Below are 25,298 nucleotides of genomic sequence, written 5' to 3'. Positions count from 1 at the left end.
TTTGATATAAAAGAACCCAACTGCTTCTGCTCACCTAGTCTATGGGGTGAGGTAAGGAGGGGGAAGGGAGGTGCTCAGAGAACCTAGTGCCTCTGGAAGTCTGGTGGCTGGTGGTGGTCCCTCAGCATGGAGGCCCGGCAGTGGCTTTGCAGGGCTGGCCGCCAGGCTGCTTCCTTGTGGCTTCCCGAGCCAGGTCACAGGTGATGTGCTGCTGGAGGCCTGGGAGATTCCGAGTGCTCGGGGGACTCCAGCACTGTGGCATGGATTTCCCAAAAAAGAAGCTTGCCCACCACTGACGCTGGCCGGCCTTGGTGGTGGGGAATGGCTTCCCCAGGGTACGCGGCACTTCCACAGGAGCTGTCACTGTCAGTGGAACCCAGGCGGCACAGGGAGTAGTCCCGGGTGACCAGGAGTGAGGCACTGGCTTGTGGACTGGTGGAACCTCGGGGGCAACCACTTGTGGGTGTGATCACAGGTGGCGGGAACGGAGGTGCTAGGCCACAGAGCCCATTTTAAAAAAAAGTTTTTATTAATTTTTGTTAATAGGGAGAGGGAGAGATAGAAACTTCCAGGAGAAAGACAACTGCACGCCCCCTGCTGGGGATTGAGCAGGCAACCCTTGGTGCATGGGGTCGACACTCAACCACTGAGCACACTGGCCAGGCCACAGCCACAGAGCCCGTTTGCAGAGGGGAGCGTGGGAGGTGGCTCCACGAGAACCTTTTAATGTAGCCTGTGGGAAAGAGTTTGTATTTTATTGTAGATGCACTTGAAAGCTATTGGTTTTAAACAAAAGAATGATCTAATTTCTATTTTAAGAGGGTCACCCCTGGAGAAGTTGTAAGGGATGGAGCTGATCAGGAAAAGCATATATATTTTTAACTGGGAGAAGCTAGAAGCCTGGTAGGTTGGGTTTATCAGGGAGGAGAGCAGGGAGCAGGTTATGGATTGGAAGGACTGAGGAATCTGCTTGGGGCAGTCTTGGGCTCATCGAGCTTAGTCAGTTGCAGATCTGGTTGGGAGAGAAGGGTGGAGCCAGATGGAGGGGGTTGGGGGGAATGGAAAGAGCCTGAGCAGGGAAGGGACAATTAATTGTTTTCTCTGTAAACACATTCTTCACAGGTGAGCCTTTTCCAGATTTTTAGAAAAGGTGAGGAAGTCTTTATAGCAAGATCTGGCTCTGCGTCTACTTTTGGCTTCTAGATCCCAAAGAGGATAAATGAGGAACTGGGGCAGGAGAGTGAAGATTCCAGGATCTGAGAAGCTGATTAAGTGGCACCTAGAGGTAGGCATATTTGGCAAGCACATGATTTTTGGAGTCTGTTACTCAAAAGTTATATGGACTGGGAGGATTTAAATGGGAAAGTGGACCTAGGAAATTCTCTCTACTATAAGAATGATTTTTTAACATACAAAGAAGGAAACAGATTTTGTTTTGTTTTTATTACAATCCATAAAACCCTAACCCCATGGAAAAAGTCGGGAGGAACTTTTCTTCCTTTTCTCATTATTGGGAAGAAGCTTGGAGGACTGGGAGTGGTGTCTCTCGTGTGTTCTGAGGGGCCTGGTGCAGCCCCAGGCCCATGGGGACGCTCAGTCATTGCTGGAGCTGTGGATGGCATCAGCATTTGTTTAATCGATTTTAATAATCATCACCTTCATCCTGTGTTATTTATTAAATTGCCTGCAGGTAAAGCCGTTTATCAGTGAGGGAGTACATATGGTGCTGTGCTGTGTTGTGTTATTAAGGGATTGCCATGGAGACTGAGGCTAAACTAATACCGCCAATACCTTCTGCTATTAAGATATCAGAGCCTCTTTGCCAAGCCAAGTGTGGCCTGGAACAGGTGACTTAGCAGAAACTCACCCATAATCAGATGCTCATTTGGGTGCTAATTAAAATTTATAAGCCAGGTGCAATGTCTTTTTTTTTTTGGATACACACTCTGATAAATTATTTGTATAATATCTTCCAAGTACATCCATTAATAACAGATGAGAACTAAAAAGAATTTCCATTTTAAACGGAAGGTATTATTTTGTACTAGTATGTGCCACAAGGAGGGCAGAGTATAAGGAAGTCTCCTGCACTGAGATATTCAGCATGGGACTATTAAAAACAAAACAGAACTTCGTGTGTGGGCATTTCAGACACTTGGTGTGGACAGTTTCAAATGGCATGGCATCATGGGAGCTGTAGTTCTGTCCATACTCTGTAGGTCTCTGTTGTCAAGGGCCACCAGGAAGACTCTGCTGCTCTCTGTGACAGAAGAGTTTTGGGGTCTAGTTTCCTGGTGTCATTCTAGCTTCTTTCCAGTCAGTCAGCGTTCTCAGAGGAAGCCCAATGCAGAGAGATATCAGCACTCTGGCAACAGATGAGGCACAAAACAGAGTGAGTAGGACTGGCTCTGGGAGAAATTGGTGAGAGAGGTTATGTAGCACACAGTTGAGATCCGCACATGGAGGGAGAGAACTTTGGAACAACTGGAACCTCTTTACACTGCCGAGGTCTGCGGGCAATTGGAGTGTGCCAGCGAAGGGGGCGGAAAGACCAAATAAGCCTCAGTGTGTTTGGCTCAAGTGACGTGGGCTTGGGATTGGCAACAGAAGAGCACACATTTTCCTTTGTTGCTCTCCTTGATTCATTTCCCTTTCTTGCAATATTTTTTTGTAATCTGTATTTTAAAATAAGCAGGAAGTCAGCATCTCAGTAGGATTTGCAGGCAAAGATGGAAAGAGGTTATTCACTGTGAGTAAAATTAATGAACTTCACTGGGATTTTCATACAATCCAGGAAATAGAAAAATAATAGAAGGTTGGTGGTAATCGCCAGGGAGAAAATCCTTTTTTAGAAAGGTTTATAGGGGGTAGAAAAGACCTAAAAATGATTATTTTAATTATTATGTCCACTGTGAATTCGAGCCAAGTAACAACCTTAGGATTCTCTCTCCAATCTAGCTCCAAGGAATCTTATAGAATTTTTTTTTTCATTTATTAAATCAGCAAGTATTTGAGGTTCGGGCACTGTGCTTTGGCACTACCTGTATAGTGAACAAGAGGTCCATGAGCCCACCCCTCACAGATGGCACCTCTCAAGTCAACCTTGAGGAGGGGGTGTGGCTCTGAACTTTATTCTCGGCAGAAGAGTTTTATCATGTCAACTTTGGGACCATATAGATTTTATTGACTCCAAGTAAGGAATCATTCATGAACTTGAAATTACTATTAGAACTGGAAGTGCCCTTAATTCAATGCAACCCCCCAAGGTATGCATGCATGATTATAGAGTAAACCTCAGAAGCTTGTATATCATGACACAAAATATGTATGTGTAAGACTACTATGAAAACAATTATATATTGGTGTATTTTTCCTTTAAGTGCCTTTTTAAAATATTAAACTTATGATCCAAAATACTTAATTTTTTTTCTAGAATGAGAGAATTCTCTATTGTTGTCATTTTATTGATTATTAATACTGGAATAATAGTCTTTAAGTATGTAGGATGTATTAGACACAAAATGATAAATGAGTGGCAGGATTTAAGATGATAAAAGTGTATGTAAGTATTAACTGGAAAATTTTAATTATAATTAAAAGAATATTAAATTATATATTCATTCATTTATTCAGTAGCTCTGATTGAGTACTTAATATTTACTAGGAAAGGGGAGTATACCAAGAGAGAGCCATGACCTTTGACCTCGAGAAGCTCACAGATTAGTTGGAGGCAGATATTTAATGGAAAATGTGTAATATACTATGCAAATGTCACAATACAGTCTTTATGGGATCTTCAAAGAGAAGGTCTGCATCCTGACTAAAGATGTCAGGGTAGGCTTTGCAGTAAAGGTAATGCTGGATTTAAGACATTAAGAATGAGTAGAGATTTGCTTGCTAAATCATTAGGGGGAAAAGCCTTGGGGCAGAAGTCACAGGAAAGAGTATGGAGTGTTGGGAAATCAAGAACAGATTGCTAAATAGGAAGCAAAGTATTCTTAGGGAGACTGGGTAGATAGGTAGGGGATGAGACTAAGGAGCTTTATGTGATATGCTAGCATTTTGATTTAAACCTGGAGAAAAAATTTTGGCAAGGTAATAAGAAAATCCAATATTCAAGTCAAAATTATCTTTCTGATGGCAGAATGAATAGGAAGTTTTTGAAGATGTGATTTTTTTGTTTTTGTTTTTGCAGCTATAACAGATTGCCATGAACTTAGTAGTTTAAAATAACACAATTCACAGTTCTGGAGATCAGGAGCCCCGAAAGCAAAGTGCTGGCAGGACTGTGCTCCATCTGGAGGTTCTAAGGGAGAATTGGTTCCCTTGCCTTTTCCAGTTTCTAGAGGCTGCTTGCACTAGTTGGCTCAGGGCCCCTCTGTCATCCTGTCTTCAAAGCTGGCAGTGTAACAGCATAGCATCTTCAAATATTTCCCCTCCCCTCCCCTCCCCTCCCCTCCCCTCCCCTCCCCTCCCCTCCTCTTCCCTCCCCCCGCCCCTCTCCTCCATTCTCTCCCTCTCTCTCTTTCCTCCTATTTTATCCAGGACCCACCTGGATAATTCAGGATATTTTCATCTCAAAATTCTTAACTTAATCACACTTGCAAAGTGCCTTTTGCCATCTAAGGTAACATATTCAAGGTTTCCAGAGATTAGGACATGGTTATCTAAGGCCATTGTTCTGTCTACCACAAGGTAGAAGGAGAAAAATGAAATAGGGATATCCTTTAGGAGAGAGTTTCTCTAATTTAGGTTAGCAATGATGACTTAAATGAGGTCATTGACAAGCAGTTTCACTCCTATATATTTACCCAAGAGAAGGAAAATACATGTTCACAAAAAGACTTGCACAAAAATGCACATAGCAATTTATAACTCCAAATTAAAATAACCCAAGTGTCTATCAACAGGAAATGGATAAACAAAATTGTGGTATATTCATACAATGGAACACTATTTAGCAATATAAAGAAACAAATATCTAATGTTAGCAGAATGGGTGAATCTCAAAAACATTAAGCCAAATTAAACAAATCAGAAAAAATTGAATAAACTCTATATGATTTTACTTGTTTGAAGCTCTAGAATAGGTGAAGCTAATTTATAGCAAGGAAAATCAGAACAATGGTTGCTTCAAGAATGAGTCTGAGAGTCAGATTATTTGGAAAGGATCATGAGGTAATCACATAGGAAGTGGAAATTTTCTGTATGTTGATTGGTTGAACATTATTTGGGGATTAACATATATTAACAGTCACTAAACTGTACACTTAGAACCTGAGCATTTTCTTGTTTATGAATTATACATTAATTAAAATATATTTAAAATGGTAGCAGCAGTGGGGATAAATGGGAGAAAGATCAAGAGCAACTTTGAATATAAAACAGTAATTTGTAAGTCATTGAATGTCAGCTGGAGAAGAAAAAGAAAAAGAGAAATGTACAGAGACATAAATTTCCAAAGAACATTAAGTAAACAAAGTCAACCAGTGTTTGTTTGTTTTTTTTGACATAGATTTCTGTTTTATCAACATTATAAAAATAAGACAAAGCATTGACTGACATATAAAATAATAAAAGTAAAAATAAGTTTAAGAATTCATTTCTTATTCTTTTTTTAAATATATTTTTATTGATTTCAGAGAGGAAGGGAGGAGAGAGAGACAGAAACATCAGTGAGAGAATCATTGATCAGCTGCCTCCTGCATGCCCCCTACTGGGGATTGGACCCACAACCTGGGCATGTGCCCTTGACTGGGATTGAACCCGGGACCCTTCAGTCCGCAGGCCGATGCTCTATCCACTGAACCAGACCAGCTGGGGCCATTTCTTAATCTTTTTGTACTTTAATTCAAAGGACTAAATGTTAGTTATTAACTTCAGATGGGGCAATGACTGAGTTTGGATCTCTGGTGTGAAAAATTGGGCTGATAGGATTCCAGCTTATTTGGAAAAATAAAATATATAGCAAATAAATTCAGCAATTAGTGTTGTTTACTCAGAACATGAACAGGAGATATGTCTTGAGCTTTTGCCTGTTGTGAACCTTAGCATGATCATCAATACATTCAAACTGATTGGACGAATAGTTAAATTCAGTTAAGCTGCATCACTTAAAAAGAATAAATTCTGTTATTCACTTTAAAAAGCTCTTATACCCAATACCATCATTTTGAATATAAATAGGTTGCTTTAGAGAATCTGAATAATTATTTTTTAAATTTATTTAATATGAAGAGGTACGATCTGAATCTTTGTTATGGTAATTCCATTAGTTGTCTTAACTCCAAGGTTCTTCCCTTCTCTTCTCTTCTCTTCTCTTCTCTTCTCTTCTCTTCTCTTCTCTTCTCTTCTCTTCTCTTCTCTTCTCTTCTCTTCCCTTCCCTTCCCTTCCCTTCCCTTCCCTTCCCTTCCCTTCCCCCACCTCCCCTCCCCTCCCCTCTCCTCTCCTCTCCTCTCCTCTCCTCTCCTCTCCTCTCCTCTCCTCTCCTCTCCTCTCCTCTCTTCTCGGCTTCTTCTTCCCCCACTGACTTTGCATGTAAGTCTGGTTTCACATAGAATCTGTATGCTTTTAACTCTTAAATATCAATCTACAGCCCTGGCCAATGTGGCTCAGTTGGTTGAGCATGATCCCATACACGAAGAGGTTGCTGGTTCAATTCCTGGTCAGGGCACATGCCCAGGTTGCAGGCTTGATCTCCAGTAGGGTGCATGCAGGAGGCAGCTGATTGATATTTCTCTCTCTCATGGATGTTTCTTTCTCCCGTTCTCTCTTCCTGCCTCTCTTTCTAAAAATCAATTTAAAAAATTAAAAAAATATATATCTACAGTGCAGACTACTCAACCAAGCTTTAGACTTATATATCCCATATTATCCCTGGCTATAGGTTCAAAAAAACTAACTGCTTCTATTGTCTACAGAGTCCACATTAGTCTATAGATTTCAGCTTGAAAATGGCTTGAACCTCTGGTTATGTAACATGCTCCTATCTCTTCCTACCTTTTCATACCTCCTCCAAAATTTTCTTTATGAAGTCACAGTAAAACATTTAAGAAATTTGTACTTTTAGTCTGACTAGCTCAGCTTGGAGACCCTGATTTATTAGCAGCCTTTGTTTAATTATCAGTATAGCTCCCAGCTCCTTATCTACAACCTAGGTAGTTTACTATTTTAATTAACAAGTTTTATGCGCATCTGTGCCCTGAGGCAACTTAAAGTAAAGTGGTATAGTTTCTGAGCCTTTGCAAAATAAATTCATAAACACAAAAGCCATTTTCAGCCAGGCTAATAAAAACACACTGACTTGAATTGACCATGCATGAACCACAGTTCAAGCTCAACACCATCATCATTTCGACCTTGTAGAGTCTCTGGTGAAACATTTTAAACTAAGAGCTGAGCAAATACACAACCTTGTTGCAAGTTGAAATTTAGGTCAGGGTTTTCAGAAAGCTGAGAAAAGAAAATGGATTTAAACAGAAGGAGTGGAAGGCACGCCTTGTCTCTCTGGAGAGTTCTCCTAGTGCTCACACAGGACCCAGGATTTCTGCCTCAGTGGTCTCACAGAACCACTTGTGAAAGGAAGAGACATGCCTTCTATGGATTTTCTATTCTAAACCATAAGAAACATCCCATTTTTGATGTCAGCTTGAGAGCAAATGGTTTTGAGAAATCAAAAGGAAAAATTCTTCATCTCATACTTTTAATTTTAACTACAGGGTCTGGTTGGCATGGGTGAAACATGGAAAGGGTTTTTTTGTTCCCATTTACTAAACTCTAAACAAAATACAATGTTTTGGGAAGAAAGCTAAGTTGCCTGGAGATGAAAATGTATTGTTTCTAATATAATGTCATATGACCTGGAAGCATTATTAGGCTGAGAATCAACCAAAGACTGAGACATTAGAAACTGTCACTCGAGAATACATTCTTCTCTGAACTTGCAGAGAATGTCTATGTTGCATCAGTTATTTAAACGGTGGGAATCTGGGTATTCCGGTTTTTCACTTATAAAATGAAATTAATAATGATAGTAATAGCACCTGTCTCATTGTTGGGGAAATTAAAGAAGATCAAATCTGTAAAATACTTGGAACCCAGTCTAACATATGGTTAAGTGTCAAATAAATGTTAATTAGCTTTATTCACTTTATAATGTCACCTTTGGCGTCCTACTTCAAAACTAATAGTTTCTTGAAAGAATCTATTGCTAGGGAGTATCAACTTAGATGTTAATGTCATTATCCTGTCAGTCAGGATTTTTGTGTCAGCAAATGATAGAAAACCCAACTCAAACTTTCTGTAATACAAAAAGGAAATGTATTAGCTGACAGCTGAACAATCCAGGGTTAACTTCAGTCATGGCTTGATCCTGGAGCTCTAATGATGCTCTCAGAATACAGTTTTTCTTGGGAATTTGACTTTGTATTCTGCTGTGTAGGCTTTATTCTCAGCCTCTTGGGGTTTCAGGCTCTCATTCCTGGTCTCTAGTATGTGGCAACCTAGTACATGCTCAGTCAGTGTCTGCCCTTACCTCCTGCCGCTTCCACTCTGTAAACTGTTTCTCTTATCCTGAGTCTAGGGCCTTTAGAGGTTTTTTACTCTTGGGCCTCTTCTACTCTAGAGATCACTTTACATTCTCTCTCTGTTTTTATTTTTTCTTTCTGGCTTCCAGCTTGCCATTCTTTCTAAGAAGCCAGTCTAGCTCTTCATAACCTCATTGGCTCATACAGCAGAGCTTAAGGGGCCCAGGGCCTAATAGCTGGGCCCATAGTTCCCGCATTCATGTTCTTTTCAGGAATGTAATGTATACTTTATCATGTTTAAGACAATCCTCCATCTAGTCCAGAGAAGTCCCAATCTTGCTCTCTTACTGTATTTTAAATATTTAAAACTTGTATTTTTTCATTTTATAATACAAATTCTTATTTCCAAAACTTTTCTTTATAAGAAGTTTGAAGAACAAAACAAAAGAAATATGAATTAGAAGAGCACAAACAAGCAAATAAACGTGCCTACAATTCCAGTGCCTAGAAATAGCTTTCCTTCCTCCCTCCCTCCCTCCCTCCCTCCCTTCCTTCCTCCCTTCCTCCCTTCCTCCCTTCCTCCCTTCCTTCCTTCCTTCCTTCCTTCCTTCCTTCCTTCCTTCCTTCCTTCCTTCCTTCCTTCCTTCCTTTTTTCTTTTCTTCCTATATTTTCATTTGAACACATATACATATTTATCATAATATTCTCCTATCTACTGGCTGATTCTTTTCAGTCTTCTCTGGATCTTCCTCATTTTTCTGACCTCTACATGTTAGTCTTCTCATAGTTCAATCATCAGGCACCTTCTTCATCTATACTCACTTCCAAAGTGATTTCACCCAGTCTTCTGGTTTTAAACCCATGTCTTGGTGAGAACTCTAGCCTAGACCACCACTTGAATTTCAGACTCATATGTCCAAGTACTACTTGCCATTTCTGCTTGGATGTCTATTCGGCATGCCAAAAGGAACTGTTCATGTTTTATTTTTATTGATTTCAGAGAGGAAAAGAGAGATAGAAACATCAATGATGAATGAGAATTGTTGATCTACTGCCTCCTTCATACTGGGGATCCAGCCTGCAACCTGGACATATGCCCTGACTGGGAATTGAACCATGACCTCTTGGTTCATAGTTTGACTCTCAACCACTGAGCCACACTAGCCGGGAGGAACTGTTAACCTTTATACTGAATTTGTTCTTGCACTTTTCTCATCACTGCAAATGGGAGCTATATCCTTCTAGTAACTCAGGCCAAAGACCTTGGTGTCATCCTCTCTATAATTTCTTTAGCACTATGCATCTAAACCAGAGATTTTCAACCGGTGTGTTACAAAAAATTTTAAAACATGCAATACCTGACTATTTAGTCAGGGGCACTGATCTCTTTTCCCTTAGATCATCAAATAAAAAAAATGACAACAGCCAACACAACAATAGCCTGGCGTGGATAAATTAAAATTATACCTAATTTTTTGTCAGATCAGTTAAAAGAATATATATTTTCGTGTGTCACAGAATTTTAGTAATTAGTTTATGTGTGCCATGAGATGAAAAGGTTGAAAATCACTGATCTATTCCATCAGCAAATTTTGTTTTCTCTACCTTCAAAATACTTCCAGAATCTAGCTCTTTCTCACTGCTGTTACTGCTCCAGTCAAAGGATTATTGCTTATCTAGATTATTGCTTGCCTAGATTACTGCAGCTCCCTGCTTCCACCCTTACTTCTCCTTGGCAGTCTTTGATTCTTTTAAAATGTTAGTGATTCTTTTTTAATGTCACTCTTCTCCTTGAAATTCCCCAGAGGCTTCTCATTTACACAAAATAAAATCCCAAATTTTTATTATGGCCTAAAAAGCCCTGACCCTATGTAATCTGCATTCCACAGTTTAAGCCTCTCTTAGGTCTTACTCCATTTTGGCAGAAAACTCCCAGGCCTCCTCCTGGATTCTCAGTGATCTCAGAGAAAGCAGCCACATTTTGCACTTGGCATCCTCTGGGGAATACATCATGGGTCATTCTGGAGCCATGCTCTACTGAATGGATGTTCAGGCTGTGGCTCCTGGTGCCAAATTATCTTTGCTCTCTCTCACTTTTGTTGGATTGTGATACCTGTTTCCACATCCCTTCCACAATTAAAATTACTTCTTGGTCCCACTTGTTCCTTTTCCCCCCCAAAGTAATTTCTGCCCAGTCAGTCCTTTATTATCTGTCCCTTCATCCCATATAAAAAGCATATTATACTCATTGTGTTTTAGGCAGTCAGTTATAAGAACAGAATTGCAATAACAATCATTTAAATACCCCAAATTAGTGTTTCTATAGCTTTGACTCACAAAATCTGAAGGAACTCTAAATTCTCTAGAATTTCTTCAACATTGGTCTGGGAGAAATCAAGAATGGTCAGAGTTGAAAGTCTAGAATCAATGCCTTTCATTTACTACCTTACTTGCTCTGACTTAGCGTGCTAATCCCTGCTTACTGCAATGCCCAAAGTGGCAGATAGACCACTGATGTTGGCTGAAGGTGTTACTGCCCTTCTGGAGCTGCCCATGCCCAAGGTCAAGGGAGCGAATAGTTTCCCCTAGGTCCCTTACGTTTAATGTTGAAGGCACTGGAGGGGCTGCCATCGTTGCCAAAGCTCCCGCCATTCACGCTGTTGCTGGTGACAGCAACTTCCCATTTCCCAGTGGTTTTATGGACTCTGCTTCTTTTATTATTCCTGCTCTGTTTTTGCAAGTCACTTCCTCTAAGCCTGACTGTTGAATAACCATTTGTGTGACAGATCCTGGGCACTCATTCATACTTACATGACACATACATTTATTTATTTCAACCAGGGGTCTACCATGCACCAAACACCATTATAGACCCTGGGACTATAGCAGTGAACAAAGTAGAAATCCTTGTCCTCATGGAGTTTACTTTCTAGTAGGTGAGGTAGACAATAAAGCAAACAAATTACTACTTTGGGTAATTTCAGATGATAAGTGCTATGAAGAAAAATAAAGCAAAGTATGAGGAGAGACAAATGCATTGATATCCTAAAGCAATTATTTTGGTCTTCTCTTGACTCACAAATCAATATATATCAAACCCAATGGTATGAATTGTAAAAGTTTCTTATGCAGTTGCAATCAGTGAAGGCATTAGATACATCCTTATAGTACCTCAAAACTTTACAACTTGCCTCATACTAACATTTGAGGAGTCATCGGGAACATGCAATAACATTCTCTAAGATACTATTTTCTAAGTCCAAGGGATACAAGGATCAAAAATGTGTTAGAGGAAAGGAGAATTTTTTTAATCCAACTTTCTCATTATCTTTTATGTAGAAATGAAAATGACCTTGGATAAAACAACATGGGCACAACTCAAAGCCAAATTGATTATTTAGTTTTGGAAGCCATGGGGTTTTAGAGGCCTCAGGTCACAGGAGAGAGAGTGGCAGGAACTAAGCTTGAAAAACTTGCAGGGGAAGAAAGCACACTTTCACCTTCGCTGTGCAGCCGAGTCCAGCCTGGAGGGCCAGCTCAGTACACCCTGAAGGATCCTAGTTAATTTTTTTAATCTCCCATGGACTGAGACCTAAACCTGCTACCCAGCTGAGGGAAAACCACATCATCATAAGGCCTAAGACAAACTGAAAAACTGATTCCAAGATGATTCCTATCATCATGTCTTTGGCAGAACAGGAGGTAGAAGAAGAAAAATGCTTTGAGTTACAGCTCTCTTGTCTTTGTGTTTTTATTCTCTATGCTTATGCATTATTAAAATGAAATTATTCTATAAAGAGTTACAGGGAACTACTTGTGTAATTAATATTTACTTATGTCAGAATGCATAGACTCAGCACTATCAGGCCTGGGTTGCTTACTCTAAAAAATGGGAGATGCCATTCTTGACAGTCATAATTTGGCAACAGCAAATAAAAATGAAGTTTAATGTTGTGTTGCATCATAAAAAAGAGAAAGGGAGAGTTAAATGTAGACAGAATTGTAAATATTTAAGTCAGATTTTTTTTTGATGTCTTAAAGAAGAATTTTACAAATAAATCAATTTGGCTCTCCAATAAAACAATTTGATAAAAGAATATAGCAATATTATCCTCTACCAGAAAGGATCACTTAAAAGGAGTATTAGAACCCACTGAAATCTTTTTCCTTTAACAAGTGCAACTACTCATTTCTTAGAGTGGCCTGATAGTGTAGTGGTTACCAGGATTGATTAGTGCAGGATTGCATGGTTAGAAACCTCACTCCACTTCTTCCTAACAAATTTCTAAACCTCTATGCACTTCATTTTTCTCATGTGCAAAGTAGAGATAATAGTACCTACCTAGTAAGGTTGTTGTTAATTAAAATAATTAATAGGCCAAATCTATAATGATAAAAACATAGTATGCTAATTAGACCGGACAGCCTACAACCTTCCGGATGTCCTTCTGGATGAAGCCACAGTGGTGGGGGCCAAGGCAGAAGTGGTTAGGGATGATCAGGCAGGCAGGCGAGTAGTTAGGAGCAATCAGGCAGGCAGGTGAGTGGTTAGGGGGGATGAAGCAGGCAGGCAGAGGCAGTTAGGGGTGATCAGGCAGGCAGGCAGGTGAGTGGTTAGAAGCCAGAGGTCCCAGATTATGAGAGGGATGTCTGACTGCCAGCTTAGGCCCGATCCACAGGGATCTCTGTGCGATTGAGCCTAAACTGCCAATCGGACATCCCTTGAGGGGTCCCAGATTGCAAGAGGGTGCAGGCTGGACTGAGGGACCCTTCCCCTCGTGCACAAATTTCATGCACCAGGCCTGTAGTGTATCTAAACACTTTTAAATAAACAAGTTACTACTAAGACTACAATCATTATTAGCTTTATCACTCATGTTGTATGACATAAGAGTGACTATTCTACTGAAATCACAGGACTCAACAAAATAAAGTATATTCAGAGACAAAGAGGGAAAAAATTTAGGATATCCATAGCACTAACGAATACAGAGAAGTTAGAGAGGGAATTCCCTAAATTTTTGAGTTTTATTAAATGTAAGTGTTAATCACAAAGGTGTCAAAAGACCAACTAGGTGAGAAAGTGATGTTAGATGACTTCTAGCTTTCTTCTCTTTAGGGTACAAGTAAATGACAATTGTATTTTATACCTATACAAGGATATACAAATCTCTGTAAAGCTGCACCTAAATTCAGATTCAGAGAGAAAGAGCTGAAAATTGGAGTGAGCACCTACTGTCACCACGTTCCTTGCATGCACTTTACATTAATGTATTTAATTTCTAAAATTGCAGTTTGATAAGCCTATTATCATTCTTGAAATATTGGATAATTAAGTAGCTTGCCCCAAATCACCCAATTAGAAGATGATGCCTGATTGAATAAGTTCTTTGATTGTAAATACAGTGATTTTAATTCAAAAGCAGTTATTCAAAGAGCATAGATTTTTAGAATCAGAAACTCTTACTTTGTCACTTAACTGTTTATTTGTCAAGTCATTTAACCTTTCTGATCTTTACTTTCTACTATATTAAACGAGGCAACAACCAGCTGCTTATATCAAAGAATTGTTATGAGGATTAAGTGAGATGATGAATAGAGAATGCTTCAGAATCAGACAGCTCTGGTTTCAAATCCCTACTTTATCACTTAAGGAACTAGGCCAGCTTATCTAAACTCTGCATCTAAGTGTTCTGATCTGCAAAACTGGGTGAATTGTGCCTACTTTTTAAGGTGTAGTTTTTAAGGTATAATAAGTACATAACGAATCTAACCCAGACACTAGATCACTTCATAGATGGTTGTAGTTAATATATTTTTTATAATTTAAAACATTTTATACATTTAATCCTAGGAGGCCCAATCTACTCATAACTCTGTATAATTATTAAAACTGTAAATTTGAAAATGTGAAAACATTTCTGAACACATGGCAGAGATTAAAGTCTAAAATTCTCCCTATATTTTGTATGTAAATTGTTATAATAGGAGACATCTTTTAAAGGGTCTGAACACTAAAAATGCATATTTTACATACAATGCCCACTTCATTTAAACCCATCAAATGGAAAGGTTGTGACCTATTGCCATGATACCATATTTGATAAAGGCTAGTTGTGCATCTTTTGGTAATTTAAAAACAGAAAATGGAAACAGAAATGCAAATCCAGCTGGTGGTAGACTGATAGTTATTTCACAAATTCATTCTCCTTTTTTTTCCTCATCAGACCTTTTGCTGGTTACACAGCTGCCCAGGTAGAACATACATTCCCATTCTCCCTTGTAGGTTGGCATGCCCATGCAATGACGTGCCCGCCAATGGAAGAGGAAGAGAAGTGAGTGTGCCCCTTCCAGGTCTTGTCCTTAAAGCATTGTCCCTGCATTCCTCCAAGCTGCCTCTCTTTCCCCTCTGAAGCATGGTGACAACCACCCCATACTTGAAAGCTTTGTGCTTCTTTGGTCTGGGATACTGGAGAGTATCTGGGAGTTAAGAGGCCCCACATTCCTGGACCACATGGACTGTTACAGGGAAGACTTAAACATCTCTCTCACTTAAGCCATGGCATTGGAGTGTCTGTTATAGGAGCACAGATTTTGTCCTAACACACAATTAAAGTCAGAACATGGGTGAACAGCTTGGTCAGCTCTTCCCTTTTGCTGGGAGGCATGAATCATATCAAAGAGAAACTTACAAAGCAGAAACAGTTATAATGGATTATAGCAATAAGGTTAAGTTTAATGTATGATTATTAAAGATGGAATGAAGACTTTTATTGAATTATTTGATAGTTTAAAATTATTCCCACAAACAGTAATATCTAAAATGTGCCCTAAACAATAACCTGTGTTTCCAAAGCACATGGCCTTTACATTAATGAAAATGTGACCTTTATCTTACATCATTTTGTCCAAAGTGGGTTTTAACAGCGTGATTTCTGGTAATTTTGGCCTCATGTTGGCTGGGAAGAACTTACAGGCGGTGACTAATAGGCAAATAACTGAAGAAGTTGCTTCCTTAAATGTTTTACAGACTTGAATGTTCTATTTCAAAAAGATTATGGCTATTTCAGCCCCTGGGGGAGGGGGGGGGAGCATTTGCTCAACCAATGTTTTGAAAGAGACTGTTTAAATAAATGATGCATTCAAAAAATGTTTTCCCATCACCATTTATCCCCTCTACACGCTCTTCTACCTTCACCCCCCTCCCCACCACAATCACCACATGGTTGTCCATGTCCATAAGTTCTCTCTCCTTTATTCTTTTTTGCTCAATCCCATCCACACTCCCCCCCCCCCGCCCCGGCACCCCACCCCACCATAGCTGTCTGCCTACTCTCTATCTATGAGTCTGTCTCTATTTTGTTTGGGAATTCAGTTTGTTCATTAAATTCCAAATATGAGTGAAATCATGTGGTATTTATCTTTCACCTAGTATAAAGTTCTCTAGGTCCATCCATGCTGTCACAAAGGGTAAACTTTTCTTCTTTTTTAGAGTAGAGTAGTATTCCATTGTGTAAATGTAGCACAGCATTATTATCCATTCATCTACTGATAGACATTTGGGAAGGGTTTTCAATGCAATAGGTGGTTGTTAAATATTCAGTGAATATCAATGAGAAGAAAAAAAACCAAACTCTGTATCCTAAAAAAATGAAAATGCTTTCTTTTTTGTGTACTCTTTCCCAAAATAATTTAAGAAATCTGTTCATAATTTGCAAGAATAGGTGAGAGTAACTTCTGAAGAAAGTACATAAAGAAAAAGACAAATACATAGTCTATTAATATAAATCCATGATCCTAAGTGAGGATTTAAATCATGGGAGTCTAGCAATCTAATCAACAATCAACATTTTTGTTCCTGCCTAAATCAACTGTGTGATTTTTTTTTTAATGGTGATGGAGGGTACCAAAATAGTTGATATCCATATTCATAATAGAAAAGAAATATGAAGTGTCAAGTTCTGTCTTAAATGTAACTTTAAAAAAAATCAAAGAGCCTACCTCCCTCTTTGTCACATAGGTAGCATCTTTGACATAAACAGATACCTAAATTGATCAATTTCTTGCAACACAAATCACAGTATGACCCAACCCAGCCTCTCTCTGACGTCAGCTGAATATAAGCCACATGGCTTCAGGATATGCTTGGAATTTGTAATTCTCTGGAGGTTGGTGGATGAAAATATCTGAGCCAACCTGAGGGCTACCTTCTCTCTTTGAGGCTCCAGCAGTTCAAATGAAGAGCTCAAGCATCATAGATATAAGAAAGGACTTCTAGATGGCAGTGGTTTTCAATGCCAAATGAACATCATGGTTATATACTTAGGGGTGATTTTCCATGGTGAGAACAGTTTTTCAATATAATTGGTTTCCTTTACAATCCTGAGGGGTATAAGAAAGAGTCTATAGGCTTTATCAGACTGCCAAGGAGTCCATAGCACAGTAGCATTTAAGGAACACTGATCTAAAGGATTGGGAACTAGTAGGTATTGGCAGGGGCTCAGCACTCCATTCAGCCAGTCTCTGGATGAAAGCTGGATTCCACTTCAAGCAGGAAATCAGCCCTGTGGGAATCAAATAAGATTTGAGAGTTTGGTTCAGGACCCCAGAGTTCAATTTATCAGTTTTAGTAGTTTCAGTGTCTAAAATGAGCAAAGCCAATTAAAATTATCTTAAGAGTAGAGGTTTATTATTGTCAGTAGGATTGTTTTGTTTCTTCACTTATCTACACTAATAAAAGAGAGATGCAAATTGACCGTACCTTCGCAATACCCACCAGCCAATCAGGAGTGAGTATGCAAATTAACCCAACAAAGCTGGCAGGTTAATTTGCATACACAGGCGCCAAGTGGCCAGGGATGCAGGTTTCCGCACCACCCCAGCCACTCCCAGCCTCTGGGAAGCATGGGAAGGCAGAAAGGCGGCTCCAGCCAGAGCGAAGGTGGTGCCAGCAGCCAGGGGAAGGCCCATTCTTGCAGGAATCTTCGTGCATTGGGCCTCTAGTTTGTAAAATAAATCTATTCTCTCTTTCCCTCACCAACATGGACATTGAGTATAGCCTAGCTAGCAGACTACACCCAACTCCTAAAAAACAAAACAAAACAAAATAAAAAACAAACTTTAAAAACCTTGTTGTACACACTGGATTTTTCACCAATGACTTCTAAGTGATTGGTTAAATGTTTCTACAAACTAAGCTCAATGTAAATATAAACTGAAGAAAATATTACATTACAGGAAAAAAGGACAAATGTGTCATTGGTGATCCAGAGATGTAATAATTTTAGGCTAAAGAAACTCAACTACTGTGTTTTATAAACACTTGGTAAACAGCCAAACTATGTTTATGTTTTGCTAAGCAGTTTCTGTCATTTATAAAACCTTTTCTGTTTGAAAGGAAATCTCATTTGCACATCCCTAGATGGTTTACCCATCCAAAACTGCTTAGTGAAAAATCAAATCCGTTTTGACTTTTTCATATCTTTTGCCTCCCAGTAGAATGCAAATACTCTACTTCACATTCTTTAAATACCAGTTAAAACGAAAAATTTCCAGTGAAGTGGAGTCACTGAAAGGAAGTCAGATGGGGCCGAGGAAACTTGGATTCAGATATAAGTCTAGGACTCACCAGCTGTAGGGATTTGGCTGCACCACTTATAATCTAGTGTTTCTCAACTTGGTGACACATTAGGTTCATCCCCAAACTTTATAAAATATGATTATTGAGCTCCTCTCCACCCCCAGGCTTGGGTTTAAATAGTTTGGCATGGAGTCTAGCCCTCCATAATTTTACAAATCTCCCCTTGGTGATTCTAAATGGGCAATCAGAGTTAACAGATTACTTGGGTTTCAATACTCCCATCTGATTCAAAAGAAAGATATCCAAATGTTCTGTGTCCTGGGTTATTATGAAGATCAATAGGTAGTATACTGTAACATTTTTTAAAAACTTAAAGCACTACAAAATTAATGATGATGAGGCAACATCAGGAGACTTCTGTATCCCTTGGTAAGCATTACTGATGTTTCAGTTTCAGTGTCTAAAATGAGTAAAACCAATTAAAATTATCTTAAGAGTAGAGGTTTATTATTGTCAGTAGGATTGTTTTGTTTCTTCACTTATGTGTAAAATAAATCCTGGCTTATTATTTCTCTCAGGATAAATGATGAAAATAATTTTATACAATTGCTAACATAAAAAATATGTTTATTACTTATTTGGACATTTAAAAATCAAAAACTGCTCTAACTTTATTAGGGGGTTGACATTTGGGTCACTGGGTAAATATTTTTATAATGAATGTCTTGGATTTGTTAAGCAATTTAATTATCTTTCTCAAGGTTTAGGCATTACTTATATTTATTTGTTTTTGTTGATTTTAGAGCAAGGAAAACATACCCTCTAGGTATCTGGCTACATAGGACCATTTGTGGTGGTGCCTTGGGTGAAGGTCCCCAGTAACAGAGCCTGAGATAATGATTTGGATACCCGTAATTTGGAAGAAGGGAGTGAATGAAGACCGTTTGGATAGAGGAGGAAGCTAAGCAATGATGTGTTCTCAGAACTCTAGCCTCAGTCTAATCCCACAGAGAACTCCGCAGCATCAATGGCACCATAGAGTTGGTCCCACCTGAGGCAATAGAGACAACCTTTTGTACCCCAGGGACAGTCAGATTTTGAATGAAGACACTTTTCTGGAGAAGAGGGCAGCTGTGTGCCATAGCAGTCAGACTCACGGCAGCTGGAGTGGGTACCCTGGCTGGTAAAAGAGGCCTAGGAACCATACCTAGCATTGAATCCCCCTCCCTAAATAGTATCCTCCCATTTGCCATTTCCTGTTAATCGTTTTGTTCCTTTGGGTACTTAAGAATCTTTGGTAAAATGAAAATATCCTTTGAATGGCTCACACATTAAGTTGACACCTTAGCTCTTGAGGCAGAAGAGCCAGTATTTGTTGAGCACCTGCTAGGATTTAGTCATTGTGAGGTGCCATCATCATTCACAAATATTTTCTTAGGCAATTCAAGGCAAATTTTAGCTAGAAACATGTAGTGGTCTGAAAGCAAAATATATCGAAGAAAAATATTTAAAGAAGGAGGTAATTTCAAAGAAGATAAGACTAAACACTTGAGGACATATACCAAATGTTAATACCTTTGTGTATGCCCAGTGCAACATAAATATTAAGGTAACCTATGCTAAACACTTGCATAAATAAATGACACTAGGAAACAGAAAAGAGTTATTAGCAGAATTTGGTCAATCGACAATTTTCCCTAGAGTTAAGGGGAAGAAAAAGAACCCAAAAGGTAGAGATTCTATTTAGAATTAAGACACAGAACATTAAAAAGAAAGCACTGATGTGGCACAAGGTCATTATTGCTCTTCCATGATAGCTTTATTTGTAAAATTGAGATTCTAATGTTATGCTGGGGTACTTATCCTGAAAGGAGATTGATTTAGTACAATATCTTAAAAATTACCAATGCTGTCAATATTCTGTGTATTCCCCCTCTGTGAACCAAAGTTAGAGGTTAGAGTTTTGTTGACTTGATAATCATAGTAGAAAACATTTGTTCATTTCCTTACAATCTTCCAGGCAAAATGCCCATCAGATTTTCATCAGCCTTGCAAACACATTCTTCTGGCATGGAACATGATTTCATTAAATTGTTCTGGAACTCTCTTCCGGGGTTACACAAAACAAAATGCAGGTGTGGGTCTTTTTTTTTCTCTCTCTCACTTCCCTAGACTGCTGAATGCTATCCTTATAAACTTGATTGTCTGCTGTTTAATCAAAGGAAGCTTCAAAAAAATCCACCCTTTCCCTGTCATCAGCAAGTCCCTTTACCAATAAAAATAATTGGTCTGTATCCTGGGAATACTGGTATTTTTTTTTTATCCTCTAACTTTAGTACCAGAAAGGTCACAAATTTGCAGAAATAAACGCATACTTACTTCACTTCCTCATCTCTACCTTCTTGCAGCTGTGTGTGAACCATAATCTTCTCCTGTGGGCCCACTCAACCATTTGACATTTGCACTATTTTCCATTTCAAATGTTAAGACATAAGCAAGTGTTTTATTAAAAATGAGTAAAATGCTAAACATATTTTAAGTTTAGATATAAATAGGCTGGTCTTCTTCTAGGCACAAAGCATTATGATAAGCCATGGCTCCTTGGGATTTCTCATTTATGAGTAACAGATTTACACCGATCTGTTTATAGTCTCTACAGAGTCACCTTGCTGCTTTCCTGCAGATGCTGAAAGTGCTTGGATAGGAAAGGTCTCTGGTCTTGGAACAGAATGAAACTATTTGGTATTAAACACACTTGATTTGCCTCTCACCTACTGGTTCTCTACCTTTTCCCTGCCTGAGCCATGTGAGCACAGGCGTCCTCCCATACCCGAGGTTTCGTTTTCCACTGTTTCATTACATGTGGTCAACAGTGAAAAATTCCTGAAATAAACAATTCATAAATTTTAAATATCTAATTGTCTTTATTGAATGATCCATGAATCTGGTAGCATTCCATCCAGCAAAGTGGTCCTGATGTGGACAGCTTGGTGAACATAGGCCAGGGGTGGGCAACCCCTGGCACACATGCCAAACATGGCACGCCAGTAACTTTTGCTGGCACGCGAAACCCTCTCTTATAATCTTCCATTTACAATTTTTTTCTTAATATTGACTTTTTTTATTTTTCAGATAAATTCAGTGTAGGTGCATCTTAGATAAATAAATAATTTTACATAACAAAGTTATCTTAAAGACCATAGACATGGATTGATGAGAGAGGGGAAGAGCAATTTCTATGCCTCTGCCTTAACTCTTCCTGCCTTCCTAGATCTGACCAGTGTTTTGGTTTCATCCACATGCTTGTGAATCTCTGTTCTTAGTGATGAATTTTGTTAAGTCTCATAATAGGACTAGCCTGACGGATGAAAGTAGTAGCTCGTGCATATCTCTGAAAGTCACGAAATATAAACCTGATGTAAAATCTCTGTCATCAGTGACGCAGCAGCAAAAGTCCCACTGATAATATCAAGTGGAGTCATAAAGTTTTCTGTCAGACTATCAGTGTACATGTATCCATTAAAAAATAAATGTATTTTTTCATAATCATATACTGTGTTTTTGTCGCTCAAATGAATTTTATTATTTCTTCAAGGTTCTTCACATATGTATACCTTAAGAGATATCAAGTAGGCGTAACATGTTCTCAAAAAATTAGGGTTGGCACGCAGAAGAATTTTGAGTCAGAGATTTTGCTGGTTTTGGCATGCACTCACAAAAAGGTTGCCCACCCCTGACATAGGCTCTATGTCAGGCACTGAGTCAGAGGTTATCTCTAATCCTTTCAAAAATTAAGAGTAATAATCTCCTTTTACAATGAGGAAACAGACTTCAAATGGTAAATGTCTTGACCAAGGTACCCCACCAAATTAAACAGAGAACCTTTCTGTTAAAGTCACACCTTTTCAAGTAAACCACATGTTTTGGTATGTCCAGCAATAGGACACAGCCTCCTCCTCTGAGCGTTTAAAATTCTATGAGTATCCTAAATGTCCAACAACAGGCTGCCATAAACACATCATAGTATAGCCACACAATGCAAAACCAGTAGGTAAAAATGATGTCAACCATTCAAATATATTGCTGAATGATAGAATAATAAGTTGGTAAATCTATATTTTTAGATATATAAATATATCAAAGTGTTCAAAGTGGAGGGAACTCCATTTTTCTTCTTTTTCTCTATGAGAGTTTCTAAATTTTCTATAATAATCAGCTGTGACCTTGTCGCTTAACCATGTTGAACCTTAGTTTGCTCATCTGTAATAGGGTTGTTGCAAGGCTTACCTGACTAAATTTTTTAAAAGCTCAACCTAGTGCCTGGCCCATTGTATGTGCTAAATAAATAGAAGTCACTGAGAGACAATGAAAACTTTATTTTAAAATGAATTCTATTTTTCTCTTTAATTGCTGTCTAATGTGTTAAGTTAAAATTAATGTTTAAATTCTTTGAGAACTTACCATCAGTCTGAATGATAACTGTAGTCACTGGAAGGTACAGCTCACCAAAGCTGGACTATAGCCTGTATTTATTGAGGCCAAGTCTTCACGTAGTAATGTATTTGATGCTATGTAGTTAATATATAAAAGTTACTGAAATGCAAGTGCAGCAGAAGACTAAACTGTGTTGTTTACTCTGGGATGTAGGTAGTGCCTCAGCATGTCCAGGAGATAATGAAGGCTGACTCTCATGTGTCTATTTTCCTTAAGGATTAAGGATTCTTCTGGGCAAAAAAAACAAACTAAGGCAGCACAGGCACTCCAGTTTAAGTAAAAACCAATGGGCAGGTCTGCAGGAAAGGGTTCATGTGTTCACTATACTTTGACCAAAAAAGTGGAACATCCCACTGACCAAAATTCAAGGAGGTTTGGTGCAGAGCTGCCTTTAAAGAAGGACAGGGAGTCATGTACAGAAATTTAACAAGAATCTAAGGACTCCCTGAGTCGATGGGCCTGCTGGCCTAACATATTTTAGAAAAGAAAATCTGCTTTATTGTTAGGTAAATCCCCAAACCAGCTAACGTGGCCTCAGGATTGAGGGGGATATTGTTGGAATACCAGAGAATGCTAAATCAGCAACCCCCTTCCTCAATTATCGACCTTAAAAAAAAGTGGGCCGCAAAATCCACTGCTCATGTTTTCATTTTCCTAGAGTCTTTTCAGGTTGAGACCTCACAGATAATTGAATGACTGCCCTTTGGACAATGAATGTGGATAGCTAAGCAAAGGACCTGGGATTTTGAAATTCAGATCAGATGACATTCTTATAACTTAATTATCTTGAGTTTTCTAACATTCTTTTATTTGTCAGTTACCATATTAAAATTTTATCATGCTTGAAATGTTTATTCCTGCAGTTAAAATGACTCCAGGTAGCAATTTTTTCACTTCTTAAAACTATTGCGTTTTCACTAGATGGCTGTTTTTATTTTATTCGATGATAAAAACTGGCATAACCTCAAGCTCAAATATGTACTATCTTTGGATTAGTGTTTTTTAAGATGACATACCCATTCCACTGAGCAAAATGTGAAGCTGCAGCAGGCTGGGGGCTGTCTCTCTCAGCATCCAGAAAGGGTGCATATAAATGACCATGATGCAATCACAGTCAGCTGTCAGGGTTTTCCTAGTCTCAGTAGGAACAGACTTTTGCAGGGGTGTGTCACCCTGGTTTTATAAGCAAATTACACACACCTCTGGGTGTGATGATCTTGTGATACACTGCTCAGTATCCATTACAGGCGAGAGCTAGTCTTCCTCAACCACATGCTGCTGGGGGGACCGAATACCTCACACAGATGTGCTCTGTCTCATTTCTATTCCTAAGGAGAGGAGATGGGTTAATAGCTGTATAGACAGAAAATTGTTTTCAGAAGGAGTTGGAAACAGAGCTGTAAAACCATAATGTCTTCCAGACCAACTCAGACCAACTTTTAGCAATCACAACAGACACTCAGTATTAGACAGAGGGCTTTTCTCCCTTTTGCCATTCTCCTTTAGAAGTTGACTTCTTTCACTATTTCTTCATTCTTGGCTTCTCAAACAAGAGGCCCATATTAATATTTTTTTAAAAGTGAGCTCTCTCTATCAATTGTCTTGACTCAAATTTTCCTACATCTGCCCTTCTCTCCTATCTGTGATAATTTTAGATTCTCAGATCTCATTTTCTTTGCATTCCTTATGTGTCTTCATAGTCAACTAACCAAAATACCTTTGTTAACACTTGATACATACATCAAGTCTCCAATGGTACACTGGCTTTTTGGTCCACTCAATAGTGTAACTTCCCTTCTACCTTCTTGCCTGTCTACAGAACCCAATTATTTCAATCCTGGCTTTGTTTAACTAATAGGAACCTGGGTATTTAATTCCATAAGTTCAGGATGATTTTATTCAGTATTTATATGCTTAGAAGCGTGTTCTTTTCCAAATTTTTGGGCATTACTTCTCCCCGAAACCCTGCCCATTTTACTTATTATGAAGAAAACTTTCTAAATTTCTTTTAAGAAGTATGAGATTTTTTTGGATGTCTATGTTTGTAACATTACAAACTAGAATTATTACTTAGTGCAGTAACACTGTTTCGTGTACGTTTTGTTTAGCCATAGCAATTAAATAAGGTCTGGAACTGTTGTTTCTTTGGCTTTTTATCTTGCTCAAATAGTTTTTCTCAGACTTTCTCAAGTCCACTTATCTCTCCTTCCTTCCCCTTTGATCACACCTTTAGCTTGCCACTTCTAATCTCCTGTAGGTTGGGAAATACTCAGGTAAATATTGTATGCTAAATAATATTTACTAAGGCTCTCAGTGAGAGATCAGGAAAGTATTATAGACTTCCTTGCTGGAACAGCCCCTTTTCTGTTTATTTTTGAAATCTGGGTGACAATCTTGAGATCTCCAAGGAGGTGGAGTATAGAACATTATGCTCACCTAAACCTACTGAGAGGGCATTAATATTCACCCATAATTCAGGGTGGGGGGGGCAAAGTAGGTTTACAGTTGTCCATATGATAAAATAATACAATGATCAATAAAGAATATACTGTAAGAATAAACTCTGTCTTGTATACAACTGTAAACTTACTTTGCCCCTCCCACCCCCGTACTTGATAGAGGATTGTCTCCTATCCATGCATTTGACTGAATGTGCAAAATACTATAGGCCTGAGAGAAAACTGAGATTCCATTCTT

At 38.7% G+C, this 25,298-nt stretch overlaps 1 protein-coding gene and 1 pseudogene across 2 annotated transcripts in view; one reads left to right on the top strand and one right to left on the bottom strand.

Moving 5' to 3' along the window:
• The window catches only part of ARHGAP24 (Rho GTPase activating protein 24), a 554,910-nt gene that overhangs the window by 31,686 nt on the left and 497,926 nt on the right, over positions 1–25,298 (top strand). The window contains exon 1 of one of the 2 annotated variants that reach the window (XM_070393371.1): positions 1,166–1,285. The exons of the other annotated variant lie outside the window; for it this stretch is intronic. The gene's annotated coding sequence lies outside the window, so the exon portion shown is untranslated. Of the gene's footprint in view, positions 1–1,165; positions 1,286–25,298 lie in introns of those variants that run through there. 2 annotated transcript variants of the gene reach the window in all.
• On the bottom strand, positions 122–11,179 carry LOC138992737 (pancreatic progenitor cell differentiation and proliferation factor pseudogene; annotated as a pseudogene).

The sequence above is a fragment of the Myotis yumanensis genome, unplaced genomic scaffold, assembly GCF_028538775.1.
Source record: "Myotis yumanensis isolate MYYU_CA2020_CCGP unplaced genomic scaffold, mMyoYum1.0.hap1 SCAF_1, whole genome shotgun sequence".
NCBI lineage: Eukaryota > Metazoa > Chordata > Mammalia > Chiroptera > Vespertilionidae > Myotis > Myotis yumanensis.
The sequence above is the reverse complement of the archived record's forward strand: the minus strand, read 5'-3'. Positions and strand labels throughout refer to the sequence as shown.